The 4,625-nt window shown below is 49.7% G+C and overlaps 1 pseudogene; it reads left to right on the top strand.

Moving 5' to 3' along the window:
- LOC111971321 (protein WWC2-like) overlaps positions 1–4,625 on the top strand; it is a 49,395-nt pseudogene that overhangs the window by 35,367 nt on the left and 9,403 nt on the right.

The following is a 4,625-nucleotide window of genomic DNA, read 5'->3' as shown; positions in this document are numbered from 1 at the left end:
TGTGTCCCTCCTCTCCTCTGCTTCCCTCCGCGCTCTCTCCTCTCTGCTCCCTCCCGTCTCTCTCCTCTGCTCCCTCCTGTCTCTCTCCTCTGCTCCCTCCTGTCTCTCTCTCCTCTGCTCCCTCCTCTCTCTCCCTCTCCCTGTCCTCTTCCTGCTCTCTCTCCTCTGCTTCCCCTCCGCTCTCTCCTCCTGCCTCCTCCTGTCTTCTTCCTCCTGCTCCCTCCTGTCTCTCCCCTCTGCTCCCTCCTGCATCTCTCCTTGTCACTCTCCTCTGCTCCTTCCTGTCTGTCTCCCTCCTGTCTCTCCCTCTGCTCCCTCCTGTCTCTCTCATCTGCTCCCTCCTGTCTCTCACCTGTCACTCTCCTCTGCTCCTCCTGTCTCTCTCCCTCCTCTCCTCTGCTCCCTTCCTCTCCTCTCCTGTCTCCCTCCTGTCTCTCTCCTCTCTGCTCCCTCCTGCCTCTCTCCTGTCTCTCTCCTCTGCTCCCTCCTGTCTCTCTTCATGTCTCTCTCCTCTGCTCCCTCCTGTCTCTCTCCTGTCTCTCTCCTCTGCTCCCTCCTGTCTCTCTCCTGTCTTCTCTCCTCTGCTCCCTCCTGTCTCTCTCCTGTCTCTCTCCTCTGCTCCCTCCTGTTTCTCTCCTGTCTCTCTCCTGTTCTCTCTCCTGTCTCTCTCCTGTCTCTCTCTCTGCTCCCTCCTGTTTCTCTCCTGTTTCTCTCCTGCTCTCTCTCCTGTCTCTCTCCTGTCTCTCTCCTGTCTCTCTCTCTGCTCCCTCCTGTTTCTCTCCTGTCTCTCTCCTGTCTCTCTCCTCTGCTCTCTCTCCTGTCTCTCTCCGCTGTTCTCTCTCCTGTCTCTCCTGTCTCTCTCCTCTGCTCCCTCCTGTTCTCTCTCCTGTCTCTCTCCTTGTCTCTCTCCTTCCGCTCTCTCCTGTCTCTCTCCTGTCTCTTCCTGTCTCTCTCCTCTGCTCCCTCTGTTTTCTCTCCTGTCTCTCTCTTGTCTCTCTCCTCTGCTCCCTCCTTTTCTCTCCTGTCTCTCTCTCTTCTTGCTCTCCTCCTGTCTCTCTCCTGTCTCTCTCCTGTCTCTCCTGTCTCTCTCCTCTGCTCCTCTCCTGTCTCTCTCATGTCTCTCTCCTCTGCCTCCCTCCTGTTCCTCTCCTGTCTCTCTCTCTGCTCCCTCCTGTTCTGCTCTCCTGTGTCTCTCTCCTCTGCTCCTCCTGTCTCTCTCCTGTCTCTCTCCTCTGCTCCCTCCTGTTTCTCTCCTTGTCTCTCTGTCCTCGCTTCCCTCCTGTTTCTCTCCTGTCTCTCTCTCTCTGTCTCTCTTCTTTTTGATTGGTAATAATGAAAAACCTGCTGTGTATGTTAGTAGGTCAATGGAGTCTGATGAACCGGCGGTGTACCTGGAGGATGAGCCTGTCCTTCCTGAGTCTGCCCAGGTCCAGATAGGCCTGAAGTAAGAGTACACACACACAGACACATTAAGCTACGCAATGTCTATAACTCCATCCTACCCTGCTGTCGGACAAATGAAAGATAGTGTTGTTGTTTACAGATATGATGCTGCCAACTCCAGTTTTGTCATGGTGATCATGCAGCTGCAAAACCCTACTGCCCTGTCAGTCCCCTCCACTACCAGAGTGTGAGTATTCACCCATTCACTCATTCATTCATTCCATCTTTCCTTTCATTCATTCGTATATCTGTGTGTACTAACTAGACTCTGTCAGTGTTGCGTTTACACAGACAGCATCGCAGCGTGTTACAGACCATGTGGACTTTGAGAGTGCCGCTGTGCTCAGCCTGTCAGTGTGGAGTTGACTTGGCACCTGGAGGCGTTCGAGCTGCTCTGGGGACGTGTGTCAATGTTGAATCTAGAGAGCTCAATACTGAGCTGGCTTTATTTATTTTATTTCAACTTTATTTAACTAGGCAAGTCAGTTATGAACAAATTCTTATTTACAATGACGGCCTACCAAAAGGCAAAAGGCAAAAGGCCTCCTGCGGGGACGGGGGCCTGGGATAAAAAAGTAATGAAATAAAAAATATAGGACAAAACACACATCACGACAAGCGAGACAACACAACTTAACTGGTGTGATGTCCTCTCACAAACACACACACACACACACACACACACTACACTCTGTCTCTCTCGCTCTCAGAGAAGTATGAGACTGACTGAGATGAGGATAGGAGGGACAGCTCACACACACCTCTCTGTGAAACACAAACTCTCTCTCTCAACACACACATCTCTTGTGAAACCACAACTCTCTTTCTCCAACACACACACCTCTCTGTGAAACACAAACTCTCTCTCTCACACACAACACCCTCTGTGAACACAAACTCTCTCTCCACAACACCTCCTGTGAAACACAATACTCTCTCTCACACACACACACGCACACCTTCTGTGAAACACAAAACTCTCTTCTCTCACACCAACCACACACCTCTCTCTGTGAAACACAAACATCTCACTCACACACACACCACACACACTTCTGTGAAACACAACTCTTACTCTCTTCTCTCACACACACACACACACACACACCTCTCTGTCCGCACGACAACACAAACCTCTCTCACCACCCAGCCACACCTCGTGAACACACAACACTCTCCTCAACACGCACACATTCTGCGAAACACACTCTCTCACTCAAACACAAACCACACACACACACACACACACAACCTCGTACACACTCTATTCCCCACACACACCACACACACCACACACACACACACTCCGACACAAACCTTTCACACACACACCTCCTTGAACACACCCTCCACACACACACGCTTCTTGTGAAACGACACAACTCTCTCTCTTACACACACCACACGCTTGCACCAAATACTACCACTGTGAGAGCTCCATGATCGTTGCATCACTCCTGGCTCACTGGAATTGCTCCGGTCCACACCGCAAGGCCCTCCAGTGGGTGTGCAGATGGCCCGGAGCACTGGGACCGTGCTCTCACCATCTAGGACATCTACTGGAAAACGTCGCCTGAGGAAGGCCCGCAGCATCATTCAAGGACCCCACACAACCCGGGCCACGAGCTGTTTACTTCACTGTTCGGGCAGCGCTAACGGAGCATTTTTGGGTCTGATACCAACAGGCTCAGAGACACTTTCTATCTTACAAGCCATCAGACTGTCTGATTACACTTGAACTGACTGACCACTGCTCGTTTCTTCGGTACCTTAACACACATCACACGCCAACAAGCATACACACAATCTACGCCACACCACACATGCCACACCAATACAGACAATCTACACACACATCACAACAACTGCTGCTACCAGACTCCTATTATGATGCTAAATACCGCACAATTGAAACACTTACCCCCCCCCCCCCTTCGCCCAAAAACACGTGTAAATATCGGACAAAACTGGCCCGTCCCCGTTATTATACTGATGCTAAAATGTCTATTCTATTCTACTGAGCCTTTGACTCTATGTTCCTATTCTTATCTTGTATTRTTTCTTATTGTTGTTGCATTGTCCAGAAGGAACCTGCAAGTAAGCATTTCATTGGACCTCGAAGCCMGTTCCACTKYATTTTTCATTGTTCCCCTCTAATCAGGTACTGATTTAGACCTGGGACACCAGGTGGATGCAATTAATTATCAGGTAGAACAGAAAACCAGCAGGTTTCGGACCTCGTGGGGTAAGAGCTGAATAGCGCTGGTGTATACCATGTGTATCCCGTACACACGACTAATAAAGCTTGAGACACACACACACACACTTGCCCTTACATCACACAGGTGTGTCTTGTCTACTCTCTGCAGGGGTGGGTGGGCTCTGTCGTGTTATTATTTATGGAGACCCCTCGCGGCTTTCTCTCCCGCCAGCAGACCCTTTTTATGGCCGACAAAAATGAAAAATGAAGTTAATCCACCCTCTCATGTTCCCAGGCTTGAAAAGGCATTCGTGTCCAATCGAACAGCGGGGAAACGCCTTTGAATCCCTCGCACAACATTCAGCTGAAATATCTCCCCCAAAAATATGATACAACTTAGCAGGTGGTAGCTAGGCGTTTTAACTCTGTTTTCTTTCTTTTTCTTTCTTTCTTCAACCAAACTTCCTTCATCTTATTCTCATTCAACTCATTTGAGTGAAAATTTGGGCTCCTTTGTAGTTTGTGAAATATGCATATGCAGATGAGTCTTCTGCRTGGGGGTTCGTTTGCGGGTGAGAGGAGAGGAGTCTTGCAGAGAGCAGAGAGGGTTTTTTCCCGGGAAGTGTTTGAGTCAATGTTAACTGGAGCAGAGAGAGAAATCCTCAAAGATGCTCGAGGCGCTCTGGCCGGAAGCTACAGAACAGCAGGCAGAAAGAGAAGAGCACACATCTCAATAACACAACACACCAGAGGTAACCAGCCTTTATCCCAACACTTCCCAGGCCACGTACACGTTTCCAACCTACTGCCTCTGTCTCCACATTAACTCTCTGAGTTTAGGAGTGTTATGTTGTTATTGGACGACATGACCTCAACAGCATTGAAATGTCTTCTTCTGGAACTCGAAGTTGCTTGTGAAAATGTCTCGTTTCGCCTCGTTCAATATTGTGGTGTGTGTATGGTTGTCAGGATGCGAGCTGTC

Source organism: Salvelinus sp. IW2-2015, linkage group LG13, assembly GCF_002910315.2.
Source record: "Salvelinus sp. IW2-2015 linkage group LG13, ASM291031v2, whole genome shotgun sequence".
NCBI classification, from domain to species: Eukaryota; Metazoa; Chordata; class Actinopteri; order Salmoniformes; family Salmonidae; genus Salvelinus; species Salvelinus sp. IW2-2015.
Note: the sequence above shows the minus strand (reverse complement) of the source record. Positions and strands in the feature narration are given on the sequence as shown.